The following is a 16,347-nucleotide window of genomic DNA, read 5'->3' on the forward strand; positions in this document are numbered from 1 at the left end:
TGACCATGATGATTCAATGTTTCACCACGTTTTCTAAAACAGAAGAGCTTAAAAGGATATTCCAAGTCAATTTCCTAAATGAACCTTTGCAGAAAATGAGGAAACTAGAGAAACAAAAATGGCAGGACATTCTATGGGTGATTTTAGATGTTTCTATGTTTTATGGGGAAAAAAACACTTTACCTTTTAAAGAATCACAAAGAATTATTGGAAACCCAAACTCTGGAATGTTTCCAAATTTAGTTGAACTTCTATGTAATTATGTCTATATAGCCAGTCATGAAGTTGATTTTTATAAAATCTGTGCCTTATTTAATAAAATACACAATGAATACTTAATGCTCATAGGAAAACATGTTAAACCTTGTGAAAGGAAAATAAATCTTGGGGACCCAAAATCACTAAGCTAAAGGGAAAAGTCAAGCTGGGAACTGCTTCGGGCTAACCTGCCTCCCATTCTATTCAAAGTCAACTGTCTGCTCACAGAGATAAATGCATATCTATCTGATTGCCTCATTTGGAATGGGTAATGGGAACTCAAAAGAATGAAACCATTTGTCTCTTATCAAACTATAATCTGGAAGCCCCCTGTCTGGCCTTCTCTTCAAGTTGTCTCACCTTTCTGGACTGAACCAATGTACATATATTGATTTCTGGACTGAACCAATGTACATAAATGTACATATCTTACACATAATGATGGATGTCTGATGTCTCCCTAAAATGTATAAAACCAAGCTGTGCCCTACCACCTTGGGCACATGTCAGGACCTCCTGAGGATGCATCATGGGCATGCATCCTCAAACTTGGCAAAATAAACTCCCTAAAAAATCTGAGACCTGTCTCAGATTTTCGAGGTTCATACATGTAACGGAGGATGTCAATGTTTGTAAAACAGACATTATTCTATCTACTATTACAAGTATACTGCCAATTAACCTTACGCTTTCTCAACAAATTTAAAAATGTTGATGAGGTACAAATAATATATTTAAACTTAAATAATGTTGCAAGTTTTAATATGCCTACTTTTCACTTTTTAATACTGTTTTGACTACTTTAACACTGTAAGAGAAATGAGTAATAAAAACATGAACAAAAGTGTTTACAGGGGGTGGACATGTTTCCTCCAGCCTCAGGCTTGGGGTGACTTGAAAGATGCCTGCCCATCCCCAGCTTTCATCTCAGCTGTCCTGATGGCGGCTCTAAGCATTTCTCCTTTCTCTATACTAAGATCTCACCCCGGAAACAAACCCAAATCTTACAATATATTATGGCATGCTATGAATGATGAGCAGCCAAAGTCTCAAGCAAGGGATACTTTTGAAAACAAGACTTGTAGAATGTAATGTGTGAAAGTAAAGCCAAGAGCATACAGGAAGCTTTTGCCTCACCTTCCTCACATGGCTGGAGCCACATCTCCCCAGGTCAATCTTGAGGAGAACAAAACTTTGGTCTTCACTGTGGACATGCTACCAGGTGCTCCAAAGCCATGGCCTCTCCTCAGGTGGGTCCTGAGGAGAACAAAGCTCTGGTTCTAACCCTAACCCTGTCCCTAGACTTTGACCTTGACCCTAACTAACACTGATCCCTACCCTGGTCCCTAATTCTGACCCTGACTTTGATCTTGAACCTGACCATGACCCTACCTCTAAACCATACTTCCAGCCATGACTCTGACCCAGACCCTAACCTTAACCCTATTACTATCTTTACGATCCATCTCTAACCTTGCCCTCTAGTGCTAAATAGCTGTACACAAAAGCACTTCTGAATTACTTAACTTCTTTTCCTTGAATTCCCTAAGGACATCCTAAAGGAGATGTCATTATGTATTTTGCAGTCCCTCTGAGCGGTATGGCTTAAGAAGTTCTAATACTTTGCAAGACATAAAAAGTTCAGAGGGTTACAGCACTGGGTTGTTAGGGATGCAGGCTGCTAATCACAATAGTCATATTTTCAGTTCAGTTTTTATGAATGCATTCTGACTGTTCCATCGCACTTCACTTTTTGCATGGCCATATAACTTTTTTTTACTTTTTTTTTTTTTTTGGCCATTGGAGGTGAGAAGAAATAACATGTGACTTTTCCAGGAGAAATCTCCATGAAACAGAGTTCTATCCAGTATGCTTTTTGTTTTTTCTATAGCAATGGGGATCTTATTGATGGTACCTCATTCAGCCTGGATTCCTGTTAGGATGACGCAGCATAGAGCTTCCTCTCACCTGACCCATGATGAGATGTAAATAAATGAGGAAAAATATGTTTGAGCCACTGAAACTTGGAGGTTGTTTATCACTGTGGTTTAACCTAGCCCCCACTGACTGATGCAGGGAAGAAGAATGAGTCAGAACTGGGTCTGGACACGTGAAGAGTACTCCTCCAGGCTAACTAAAATCAAGTCTTGTTGCAAAGGTAACAGTGAGCACGATGTGTTATTAGAGTGAGTGTGGGATACATAAGGTATGTCAAGTGAGAATAATGAGAAACTCAACTTTAAAAGACAGTGCTAATTTGGACTGTGGAGCGATTCCAATGCCCTGCTTAGCATTTGACATTGTGGTGGCTGAACAAACTAATAAAGAACTCTAAACAAAGACTTGGGACAAATATCTGAGGGTATCTAACATCCCAATTTGTCATCCTAGAATGGGCAGAGTCCTTGAAAAAGGCCTGCATTTCTCCAACAACCCACATCGAGAGACTTTCCTGCACTTCCGACCTGTGGCTAACACTCCTCACCTTTCATTCTGTCCTCAGTGTTTTGGGGAAACACCTTAGTTACAGGTTATCAAGTGGCCCTTATAATTCCCTCCACAGATAGAAAAGACTAATGGACTAATGATGAGGGTGTCTGAGCTCACAGCAGCAAGCAGGCATGTATGCTCAGCATGTGGCTCATCTACGAGGAGCTTACTAAATACCATATTCTACAACATTGCTTAACACAAGGAAGCACTCTCCTGACTCAGAGGGTTTAATTGCTCACCTACCTTCTTTTTCTGCTCTCTTGGGCTCCTAAAATAGAAAGAACCCCAGGGTGATAAAGTGAGTCAAAGGGGTGTCAACCACATCACAGCAAAAAGAGATTCCTAAAAACTCCCTGGCCTAAGATGACAGCCTTGGCTGGGTAAGTTTGAATGTGCTGATAGTGGACATGGGAGAGTGAAGGTGGTTAAAACGTTCATATTAAAGAACTTCCACACAGATTGCAAGAAAAGAGAAAGGAATGGAGATGGCAGCATGAGTCCCTACAATAAAAGCGGATGTTTCAAGATCAGTTATACTTGTTCTGACAAAAATTAGAGACAGAAACAAAAGTTTAGCCTGAGTCTACAACTAATTGGACAGTAAGCCAGAGGCACGTATGGCATAGACAGATTTAAATAGTTTTCCCTTATACTAATACAAATTCTAAAATTACAAATATATTGATTCCAAATAAAACTAATATTTAAAAAATTCAAGGAATAAATCCTGGGGTCTACAGTAGTATTTAAAGGAGATCTCACAAACAGGTTTGGCTTTTGAAGGTTAGAACTGATGGTCTGGAGAATTCATCTAGTTCCAGAGAGAGAAAGAGAAGAATTTCTTGGGTACCTTCAGGAATGCGTCTGGCTTTGCCTCATCTTGTATGTTTGAACTATGCATATGGCAGAAGAAGACATGAAGATTTCACAGATTTAAGATGGAAAAGTCACTGGGTTCTTTAAGAAGCCTGGAATTATTCTGCTGGAAAAATAAGTTTGATGAGAAAAAAATGAGTTGGAAAAGCTGAAAAAATGTTACTGAAGTGAAGCAGAATTGTTTTTACTAATCTGCTTATTACCCTCACCCTCACCTCCACCCCTACCCCCACATTAACCTCTAACCCTAAACCCTAACCTGCTGACCCTAACCCTAACCCCTAACCCTAATCAACCCCAACCCCTAACCCTACCACTAACCCTAACCCTAACCCCTATCCTCTAGCCCAGACCCTTGACCCCAACCCCCAAACCCTGACACTAACTCTAACCTTAACCCCTAACTCCAATCTCTAACCCTAACCCTCTTCCTACCCCTAACCTTAACCCTTTACATCTGCCCAGATTCTCCAGCACAAGCAGTGACCCTTGGCTCCCAGCTGTGTACCACTGCATCTGGCACAGGATTCCACAGCAGTCCTGAAATAGGCACCTGAATGCCCACTGTGCCAGCCATGCTGTGGAAGCCCAGGGTGTATTCTCAGCTCCAGAACCAGGGCCCAGCACCTGCATCAGGCTGCTCAGGGCTGAAGTGAGCTGGGACACCCAAGGTCTTCATAAGACCAAGGGTATCTTGTGCCTCCTGTCACAGAGACGCAGACCCAGCAGCACTGCACTGCTTGTCCTTCCCTCCGCGGCAGCTTGGCAACCTTCCAAGTAAGGGGCCTTTCCCTGATTACACTCCAAGCACAAAGCACTGGACTTTCACACAGTAAGGCTGCACACATTATTCTGTGCAGATGCCCACCTAGGCCGCTGGGAGAAAAGGTGTTAGAGGGAACCTCATATTGCCCTGTGGTATGCATGCTCTGGTTTATACGACTGCAAGCCATTTACGAGAAACTCAAGCTGAAACACTACTCATTTCCAACGTTTTGTTGGCAGAGGATTTACAATGTACGCTCCCAAACAAGCTAGCCACAGAGCACAGTGACAACTTCCCCTCTTAAGTCGCTCTGAGGGCCTCCTCATCAGTCCTAGAATTGGAAGATTGGTGGAGAAGAACTGGGATGTTGAGGGGGTACTGGATACTTGCTGGACACCAGCCTCCCCTTACCGAAGCTTATAGACGCCCAATTCCCGCCTGACCAAATCAGACATTGTAACACACACAGCTCTCAATAGCAGGACTTACATATGCAAAACTCTAAGGCAAAGGATTGTTGCAACTCCTTAGTGTCTTAAGGAACTAAAACACTGCCTAGCACAAGTGCACCAGCAACCTTATCACTAAATAAACCTCTGTATATTTTATTCATTTGAGTGTGGAGATGATATGATGAACAAAAAAATGCTTTAAAAATTGGACAAAAGACCTTTATGATCTCTTCACAGGATCCTATCTGGTGGACCCCCAAATCTGCCAACACAGAGAAGGCATCCATAGACATGTGCAGGACAGAGGCCAGACAAAATTGTCTCTCTCAGCCTCAAAGTGGCCTGGCAGTCACAGGAATGGCCATGTGGGGTCTGGCCTGCATGAGGAGTCAAGCTTTCAGCTTGAGGCACCCCACTGTACCTCAAAACCAAGTTCTGCTTAACAAAGAAAAATCTGCCAGCCCCCTCTCCCTAATGAAAGTTTCTCCCCGGGGCCTCAAAGCTTGGGGTTTTAACTCCTTCCCCCTCAGGCCCGGTCCCAAGGTGCAAGACACTTGTGCCAGCAGTGTGGGTCAGCAAGAGAGCAGAAGCCAGAAGAGGGCAGGCCAGAAGACAAGTACCCTGTGAAGATCAAGAGAGAGGCCATCTAGGTCCCAGGTAGCAGCTACATCAGACTGGGACACTTCCCATTTACAGGAGACTATAAAACACCTGCCTCACCCTCACTTGGGGCTGACACCATTTTACTCCTCAGCCCGTCTGCACCCAGGCTCTCATTAAAACAGTGGGTTGTGCCACACCGCCTTGTTTGTTGGCCTCTCACAGTTCGAACCAATAATAGAGCCTAATATCCCAGGTGGTAATCCAAGAGCAATATCTGCTCGACACCCCTCCTCCACCTTCCATATCCAAGTGATCACCAAGGTCCTGGCAGTCCTATCTCCTAAAAGTCTCTCACATCCACTTCTCTCCCTTCACTGTGTCCAGGCCACCAGCATGACTCCTGCATGTGTGTAGCAGCCTCCTCGCAAGATCTAAAAAATGCAAATCTAGTCATAGGTTCTGTGAAAGGAAAATCTTGAGGCCCCAAAATTATTAAAAAAGGGAAAAATCAAGTTGGGAAACGCTCAGGGCAAACCTGCCTCCCATTCTATTCAAAGTCACCCCTCTGCTCACTGAGACAGATGCATGTATGATTGTCTCCTTTGTGGGGGCTATTCAGAAACTCAAAAAAATACAAGTTTGTCTCTCACCTACTGGTGACTTGGAAGCCCCCTCCCTGCTTCGAGTTTTCCTGCCTTTTGGGAGGGAACCAATGTTCATCTTACATATATTGATGTCTCCTGTCTCCCTAAAAGGTATAATACCAAGCAGTGTCCCAACCACCTTTGGCACAGGTCATCAAGCCCTCCTGAGGCTGTGTCACGGGTGTGCGTCCTCAACCTTGGCAAAATAAACTTTCTTTTTTTTCCTTTTTTTTTTTTACTGCATTTTAGGTTTGGGGTACATGTGAAGAACATGCAAGATTTTTGCATAGGTACACACCTGGCAGTGTGATTTGCTGCCTTCCTCCCCATCACCTACATCTGGCATTTCTCCCCATGCCATCTCTCCTCAACTCCCTACCCCCTGCTGTCCCTCCCGTTTTCCCCCCAACAGACCCCAGGGTGCAGTGCTCCCCTCCCTGTGTCCATGTGTTCTTATTGTTCAACACCCACCTATGAGTGAGAACATGTGGTGTTTGATTTTCTGTTCTTGTGTCAGTTTGCTGAGAATGATGGTTTCCAGGTTCATCCATGTCCCTACAAAGGACACGAACTCATCGTTTTTGATGGCTGCGTAATATTCCATGGTGTATATGTGCCACATTTTCCCTGTCCAGTCTATCATCGATGGGCATTTGTGTTGGTTCCAGGTCTTTGCTATTGTAAACAGTGCTGCAATAAACATTCGTGTGCATGTGTCCTTATAGTAGAACAATTTAAAATAAACTTGCTAAATTGACTGAAACCGTCTCAGATATTTGGGGTTCGCAAGTCCATGCATGTGACGTCCCCTGGGGGGAGCGTCCCTCCTCCTCTAAGGTTGGCTCGCTTCCTCCTTGTGCGTTTTCTTCAGAATGAATTTCACAGCTACTTGGTCTACACCTGTCTGCCCCACAGGAACCGCTGTTCTCCACAGGCACATGGCCGGCGTTCTTGCCAGGCTGTGTGGAGAGGACCGGGTTCCTCTCCTAATTCCTGCTCAGTCATGGCTGTCTCAGCTCTGAGTTCATAACAAATGTCGACAAGACCAGGAAACCAACATTCTCAGCCAACTGACACAAGAGCAGAAAATCAAACACCGCATGTTCTCACTCATAGGCGGGGGTTGAACAATGAGAACACATGGACACAGGGAGGGGAGCACTACACACTGGAGTCTGTTGGGGGAAATAGGGGAGGGACAGCAGGGGATGGTGAGTTGGGGAGAGATAGCATGGGGAAGGCAGCAAATCACACTGGCACGTGTGTACCTATGCAACAATCTTGCATGTTCTTCACATGTACTCCAACCTAAAATGCAATTTAAAAATAAATAAATAAATATAAATAAATAAAGTTGAGAAATTTGCTCAAATTTACTCGATCAAAGAATTACAAACTGTAGAAATCTGGAACTGCGCCCCCTACTCCAGACGTGCCCACCCATCCACTCCCTCTAGGCGGGTGTCCCCCACTGAAGCCTTAGTACCACACCCACTGACAGAAGCCCCAGTCTCACACTCAGCAGCAGACGCACTCCCTGTTCCCCTCCAGTCAGGTGCCACGCTGGGCAGCCCATACCCTGGTGGGGTCCCTCAGGCCTAGGCCGGGCAGCCCACCTTGGGATCCCTGCGCATGGAGCCATGCAGCTGGATGAGGCTGATCCCTCACCATGCTTATCAAGCATCTGCCACTTCCCAGGAATTCTGCCCCTGGATAACAAAGGCAAAGTGCATGTCTGTGCAGAAGCAGTAGCAGTGTGGTGGCACAGTCAGTAAAACTTGGGGGCCCTCTTGGTATTTTCTACCCCTGATCCGTGTGCATACTTCTGTCATAGCTCTGACCACAGTAGATTCTGCCATCATTGTGTCTTACATCCTCTGAACCCTGTGCAACGTCTGTTTATGGTGAATGCTCAGTAAGGTTCACTTCTTGCTGCTATCTTATCATCATATCATTTCTATGTACCCAGCTAGCTAAGAGTCTGGACTGTGGTTACATTCTTAGGAATGTTTGCAAGGTCATATTTAGGTGTGAGGAGAGCAGAACAGAGCTAGAGATTATGTTGCACACAGCTGTCAGCACTGGATACCTGGTGAATGTCTTATGCAAATGGGTAAAGTGAGGAGCAGCATTTGGAGTGTACAGGACTTAAGTATTTGTGTATAACATATTATTGATGCCTGTGTGTCATACTCTTTTACTCCCAGTCTGGTACGTAATTGCATAACATATCTGAGTCCGGCACTGAGGGAAGCAGTCTGGGTGGAGGTACAGCGGGGCATGATCAGCATTTAGGAGACACTTGAAACTAGTAAAGACTGAAACACCCCTAGAGAAGGGGGTTAGCGAACTGCCCATGTTGAGGGAGGGAGAGGCAGTTACAGATTACAGTAGGATGAAAAATGAAGGGGAGGTAAGAGGCATGAAGAAGGCAAAGGGTCACAAGTGTGGGGCAGGCATCTTTGGCTGTGTGGTCAGTGTCATTCAGTCATGAGAGTTTAGGCTTTCTAACAGACGGTGTCTTACATCAACCATGTGACATGGGCACTGTTTTTGTCTCTGTTTTACAAGTAAGGAAACTTTTGCATTTTGACTTGTAAATACAGGCTGAGCGCGGCAACTCATGCCTGCGATCCCATTACTTTGGGAGGCCGAGGTGAGATGATCACTTGAGGTCAGGAGTTTGAGACCAGCCTGGCCAATACAGTAAAACCCTGTCTCTACTAAAAATATAAAAATTAGTTGGGCATGATGGCAGGTACCTGTAATCCCAGCAACTGGAGAGGCTGAGGCAGGAGAATCACTTGAACCCAGGAGGTGGTGGTGTAGTGATCCGAGATCATGCCACGGCACTCCAGTCTGGGTGACAAAGCGAGACCCCATCTCAAAAAAAAAATAAAAGAAGAACTTGTAAATACAGAATATTGTCTCTCCAGTTAGGAGTGGGAGGTGTGACCTTAAACATACCTGCAGTAGGAAGATATCATAGGGAAAACCACCCTAAGAGAATCTTGTGTGTACAAGGTTAAAACCCTAAGGCTCAGCATGTGGCAGGCAAGTGTATATTTTGGAGCTTACTCACATTTGGATTTGTCCTATATTAATGGAGAAGGGTGTCACTGTGTCCTTGGGCCTCTCTCTCATTGGCTCATTGTCTCTCCTGTCCAGGAAGAGGAAGACAGAGATTTGGTTGAGGGGACTTATCTCTAACAGCAGCCTCTTGTTGATCTTCCCAGACAATACTCCCCTCCCCCCATCGCCTCCGCCACCACCCTGGGCTGGACCCCTCTCTACAGCTAGGAGCCAATGGCAGAAGACAAAACCAAACCCAGTGAGCTGGACCAAGTGAAATATGATGCCGATGACAACGTGAAGATCATCTGCCTGGGAGATAGCGCAGTGGGCAAATCCAAGTATGTTGGGAGATTAGGGAAGAAATACCAGGCCCAGAGAGGATCTGGGTCATTTAAAAAGTCCTCCATCAACCTGGCCAACATGGCAAGACCCCATCTCTACTAAACATGCAAAAATCAGCCGGGCATGGTGGCACACACCTATAATCCCAGATACATGGGAGTCTAAGGCAGGAGAATTTCTTGAACCTGGGAAGCAGGAGGTTGCAGTGAGCTGAGATTGCATCACTGCATTCCAGCCTAGGCAACAGAGTGAAGAAAAAAAAAAAAAAAAAAAGCCTCCAGAGGCAGATGAGCATGGCTTCTCAGGGCTGGTGAAGGAGCAGTCTTGGCTGGAGCCCAGATATTCATGGGGGAACGAGGGGAATCACTTGCACAGTTTTGTGTGTTGCGGGGACAGGGGCAGGTCATAAGGACTGAGGAATTTGAGTGTTTCCTCTGAGCCCTGTGAGAAGGTGTGGCAAAGTTGAGGACATGGTATGTGGTATGCGGGCTGAGGGATTACAAGGGCAGGGAACGGCAATGGGAAGACAAAAGTAGTCAACTATGCAACCGTGACAGATTGGTAAAGGTGGTAAAGATGCTTTCTGGAGGGACTCTCTGAGATGGAGAAAACTGGGTAGAACTAATGATTTACTATAATCATTGTAAAAATTGGTGTATACTTTTTTTTTTCTGTTTTTTTCTTTTTTTTCTTTTTTTTTTTTTGTTTTTTTTATTTTTTATTTTTTGGTGGTGTATACTTTTAAAAAGCCAATTGCAGTTGGGGTTAGGGTTAGGAGTTAGGGTTAGGGTTGGGTTTATGGTTAGGGTAGGGGTTAGGGTTAGATGTTTAGGGTTAGGGTTAGGGTAGAGTTAGGGTTAGTGGTTAGGGTTAGGGTTTAAGGGTTGGGGTTGGGGTTGAGGTGTTAGGGTTACAGGCGTGAGCCATGTGCCGGGCCGGGAAATGGCTTTTGAATGGAAGGAACAGCCTTCCTGGTCTGTGTTTCCCTGTGCAAACATGAGTAACTGTGCAGCATTGTGCTGAGATGGAAATATCAGATTTCAGAACTTCACACGGGTGGTGTCTGTGTATCTTAGTGATATGTGCTGTATGTGCTGTTTTGTTATGACAGGTTTGTTATGCTTATTCCTAGCTTCCAGACTTGACCTGGAAACTGTGGTTGTATTATGAAAGGGGAAAGGGAAGCCGTAAGTGGCTTCCAGGTTGTCAGCCTTAGGGTGATAAAGTTTGGGACAATAGGCCGGGCGTGGTGGCTCATGTCTATAATCTCAGCACTTTGGGAGGCTGAGGCAGGCGGATCACCTGAGGTCGGGAGTTCAAGATCAGCCTGATAAACATGGATAAACCCAATCTCTACTAATAATACAAAAATTAGCTGGGCGTGCTGGCACATGCCTGTAATCCCAGCTACTCAAGAGGCTGAAGCACAAGAATCTCTTGAACCTCAGAGGCAGAGGTTGTGGTGAGCCGAGATGGCGCCATTGCACTCCAGCCTGGGCAACACGAGTGAAACTGTCTCAAAAAAAAAAAAAAAAAAAAAAAAAAAAAAAAGAAGTTTGGGACAACGGGGAGATGGACACGCCATCTGACCACCTTGCCTGTTCTGCTTACAGACTCATGGAGTGATTTCTCATGGATGGATTGTATCCTTCAAGGTTTGAAATACCCCTTGTTCCTGTGGGTCTTCCCATGCTCATGTATCTGTGCCCCATTGCCCACTCCTTTGTATTTATTAGCAGTCCAGGAAGGAGGATTGGGTAACTGAATGCACAGGTTTTGTTCTGCACTGGTTTCTTGCTGATTGACCCACATGGCATTGCAAATCAGTGCTGTCTATATTGGAGTTTACTCATATTTGGATTTGTCTTACATTAAGAGGGCAGTAGAATGGCTAATAACACGTGGTCTAGATTCAAACCCCATCTCCTCCTCCTCCTTAGTAGCTTCTGACACTGGGCAAGTCATTTAACCTCTCTACCTCAAAGCTTGAGCCCCCTACTATTGAACAAATCTCTGATATGAATGAACTTTATAAAATAGGGGCTGCCAGCCCCACCCTCCTCCCATGAATTGTTATATTGTATAGGTTTGGAGTGAGTTCATCCCTCTTACTGGGAGACTTTTTAAACAGCTTCCCAAGTGGATCCACTGAGAACCACAGATGAGAAGAGTCCCTGGAGCCTGCTGCTCCCTGTCCTAGGCCCAGCACCCCAAGGCTCAGTTGTCTTAAGATCTGAGTATGTCTTACTCCACCTTGTACCAGGTGCTTCTGCACACCCAGCCCACCTGTGTCACTTGGCTCTGCTGGTTACACCGTCTGGCATCTTGCAACCTCAGAAGGTGTTCAGCCCTAGAGTTTAACCTTTTTTCTCAGGGTTTCACACATAGGCAGACTCCAAATTGATTGACAGCATGCCAGCTGTATGGCTTGTGGGAGTTTTTTTTTTTTTTCCCTGGAATGGTCATGTTGCTACCTAGTGTTAGGGTTTCCTTTCTAGCATGCAAAAGTTCCATCCTTGATGGAGTTGGGGCATCTACATTTGCATTTTCCAACTGCATGATGCTATTTATGACACTTGTCTGTAAAATCCTGTTCTGTGTTTCACCTCAGACTTCAATGGCCAGGACACACTCACATCCCCTCCCACCCCTAACCCTTCCATGGAGCTTGAACCAGTGATATGTGAAGCTGATCCTCTGCAACATTCATTTGATTTAAAATGTTAATAACTCCAAAGAGAAGAGGAAGAAGAGGATCCATTTCATCAAACCAAACACTCCTGCTCCCCGCTCCTTCCTTACCTCCCCTTTTATTGGGTTTCCCATCTCGTCTAAAAATACAAAAAAAATTAGTCAGGCGTGGTGGCTTGTGCCTGTGGTTCCAGCTACTTGGGAGGCTGAGGCACAAGAATAGCTTGAACCCATGAATCGGTGGTTGCAGTGAGCTAAGACTGCACCACTGCACTCCAGCCTAGGAGACAGAGCGAGGACCTGTCTTAAAAAAAAAAAAAAAAAATGATCCGTAATATTTACTGCTGGTGAAGGCTACAGGCACTCTCTTGCTAACCCTAAACCCTGACTCTGACCCTGACCTCATCATACTGTTCCCCACGAATCCCTCAGGTATGTTTCCTTTCTGCTAATTTTTATCCTCCAACCTTCTAACCCTTTATACTATAAATACTAAACCAACCCATACTCATCCCCAATCCCATCCCCAATTTAATAATACACTAGGACTTGACATCACAAGAAAAGAAAGGTGTATAGATCAATGTCTAGTATAATTATTCAATTAATAATGCCCAATAAAAGAACTGTAATTTCATATTAGCACGTTTTTAAAGGATTACACACCATGATAATTAAATCCTTTTCTCAGAAAATCGAGCTGTTTTTGCATACTAAAACCATCCCTGCAAATTAACATCAATAAATAGAATGAAGAAAAAGCCCACATACTAATCTTAACAGAGGCAGAAAGTACTTTCGACAAAGTCAATATAACTTCATCATAAAAACACCCCAAAACTAGGGATATGAATTTTCAAAACACAACCTTGGGCCTTTAGCACTATTTCCATTGTTAGGGCCCAATGCTTTACTACTAAGATCAGAACCAAGGCATCAATGCTCATTTTCATCACTGTATTCGACACTGTACTGCAAGTTCCATGCAGAACAAATAGGAAAGAAAAAGAAGTAAAGAGCATTCATATATGTAAGGAAGCAGTAAAACTGTCATAGATCATGTGATCCATGTTAGGTACAGAAAATCATGAGGAACCCACCCCCCCGCCAAAATATTATTAAAACTAGTAAATAGATTCAGCAAAGTTACAACACAAAATGTCAACACACAATAATTTGCTGTTTTTCTAGACACGAGCAACAAACAACATGAGAATGTAATTAAGAAAACAATTCCAGGCTGGGGGTGGGAACTCACACCTGTAATACCAGGACTTTGAGAGGGTGAGGTGGGAGGATCTTTTGAACCCAGGAGTTTCAGGCCAGTATGGGCAACACAGGGAAAACCTCTCTCTACAAATAATTTAATAATTAGCTAGGTGTGGTGGTGCATATCTGTACTCTTAGTTACTTGGGAGACAGAGGAGGGAGTATTGCTTGAGCCCAGGAGGTTGAGGCTGCAATAAGCCACGTTCGCACCACTGCACAACAACCTGGGCAACAGAGCGAAAGCATGCCTCCAAAAACAAACAAACAGACAAACAAACAAACAAAGACAGATAAGAAAAGGAAATTCCATTTTTACAAATCAGCAGGCTGGACATGATAGCTGACACCTGTAATCCCAATACTTTGGGAGGCCAAGAGGGGAGTATCATCTGAGGCCAGCAGTTTGGGGTCAGCCTAGGCAAGACAGCAAGACCCCAACTGTACAAAAAACCGACCGCCCGACGGTTCCTCCTCCTCTCCCGGTACCGGGGTATCCCCCCAGAAACGTACCCGCATCCATAACCGCATCTTGGCCTGCGTGGGAGTGACACAACCAAGCCTCCAAGAACTGACGCTAAGACGAGCCCAATGGGAATCGCGGCTGCGCTCCCTCCACCGCATTCAGCGGGGACGGGAAGCCTTTTACTCACCTTTGCCTCGGCGGGTCCAGGTGTCTGGAAGCGGCCTCTCCCAAGCGGGTCCTGACGAAAGGAAGCTGAGTCCTCACAAGAGACGCCCAGGACGCCGGCATGCTGATGAGTCGCAGTGCGCATGCGCGGCGCAGGACCTGGGCGCCCCCTTGTGGCAGGCCTGGGGAAATCTCTGAAAATCCGCGTCTGGATTTTTCCAGGCAGCGATTTTGGAAATATGTTTTATTTTATATTTTATTATTTTATTTTATTTTATTTTATTTATTTTAATTTAATTTTAATTTTATTTCATTTATATTATTTTATTATTTTATGTATTTAATTATATTTTATATTTTATTTTATTTTGTTATTTTAATTATTTTATTTATTTTATTTTATTTTAGGTTTTGGGGTACATGTGAAGAATATGCAAGCTTGTTGCATAGGAACACACATGGCAGTGTGATTTGCTGCCTTTTTCTCCTTTGCCTATATCTGGCATTTCTCCCCATGCTATTGCTCCCCAACTCCCCACCCCCTGCTGTTGCTCCCCTATTTCCCTCCAACAGACCTCAGTGTGTGATGCTCCCCTCCCTGTGTCCATGTGTTCTCATCGTTCAACCCCCGCCTATGAGTGAGAACATGTGGTGTTTGATTTTCTGCTCTTGTGTCAGTTTGCTGAGAATGATGGTTTCCAGGTTCATCCATGTCCCTACAAAGGACACGAACTCATCGTTTTTGATGGCTGCATAATATTCCATGGTGTATATGTGCCACATTTTCCCTGTCCAGTCTATCATCGATGGGCATTTGTGTTGGTTCCAGGTCTTTGCTATTGTAAACAGTGCTGCAATGAACATTCGTGTGCATGTGTCCTTATAGTAGAATGATTTATAATCCTTTGGATATATATCCAGTCATGGGATTGCTGTGTCAAATGGAATTTCTATTTCTAGGTTCCTGAGGAATCACCACACTGTCTTCCACAATGGTTGAACTAATTTACACTCCTACCGACAGTGTAAAAGTGTTCCTATTTCTCCACATCCTCTCCAGAATCTGTTGTCTCCAGAGTTTTTGATGATCGCCATTCGAACTGAAATGAAATCGAATCCGCCATCCCATGCCTTAATCCGAATGCGCGGAGGTAGCAACCAAAGAAAATGATCAGTTCACACCTGTAATCCCAGCACTTTGAGAGGCCAAGGCGGGCAGATCACTTTAGGTCAGGAGTTCAAGACCAGCCTGGCTAACATTAAGCAACCTGGTCTCTATTAAAAATACTAAAGTTGGCTGGGCATGGTGCCACGTGCCAGTAATCCCAGCTACTCAGCAAGCTAAGGCAGGAGAATTGCTTGAACCTGCGAGGTGGAGATTGCAGTGAGCCAAGATCCTGTCTCTGCACTCCAGCCTGGGTGACAGAGCCAGACTCTGTCTCAAAAGAAGAAGAAGAAGAAAAAAAAGATGGTCAGTAGATGAAACTTAATTGATTATCTTTCTTTTCTTTTTAAGAGAGAGGGTCTCACTCTGTTGCCCATGCTGGAGTGCAGTGGCATAATTGCAACTCCCAGGTTCAGCCTCCAGCTCCCGGGTTCTAAGAAATTCTCCAGCCTCAGCCTCCCAATGCACTGGGATTACAGGTGTGCACCACCACACCTGGAACCATCTGATTTTCTTTTATTTATTTATTTATTTATTTATTTTAGGGGTGGGGCAGGTCTAGCTATGTCACCCATGCTGGTCTAGAACTCCCAAGCTCCAGTGATCCTCCCAACTAGGCCTTCCAAAGTGCTAGGATTACAGGTGTAATCCCTGCCACCACACACTGCCTGCTTTTCTCTCTATCAGCAACAATGTATAGGAATAATTTGAACTTGAAATTTTTTAAAAATACCATTTGCAATAGCACCCCCACAAGTGAATTTATAGGCATAAATCTAACAAAATACATACAAATATGCATTGAGAAAACCTTGGATCACGGTTGAGAAGAATAAAAAAAATATATAAATGAATGCAAATACTCCTTGTTTAGGAGCAGTACACTCATTAATGTTAGCTTCACCACAAAGCTAAAGTAATGAAGAGAGTGATATTGTTGAAGGAATGGACAGACAGATAAACAGAACACAATACAGAACCCAAAAAACCTGAGTAAGTACAGTCAACTTATTTTGTCAAAGGGGCAAAAGCAATTCATTGGGGAAATAAAAGTCTGTTCCACAAATGGTGACAGAGCAATCGGA

The sequence above is a fragment of the Saimiri boliviensis genome, chromosome X (assembly GCF_048565385.1).
Source record: "Saimiri boliviensis isolate mSaiBol1 chromosome X, mSaiBol1.pri, whole genome shotgun sequence".
NCBI classification, from domain to species: domain Eukaryota; kingdom Metazoa; phylum Chordata; class Mammalia; order Primates; family Cebidae; genus Saimiri; species Saimiri boliviensis.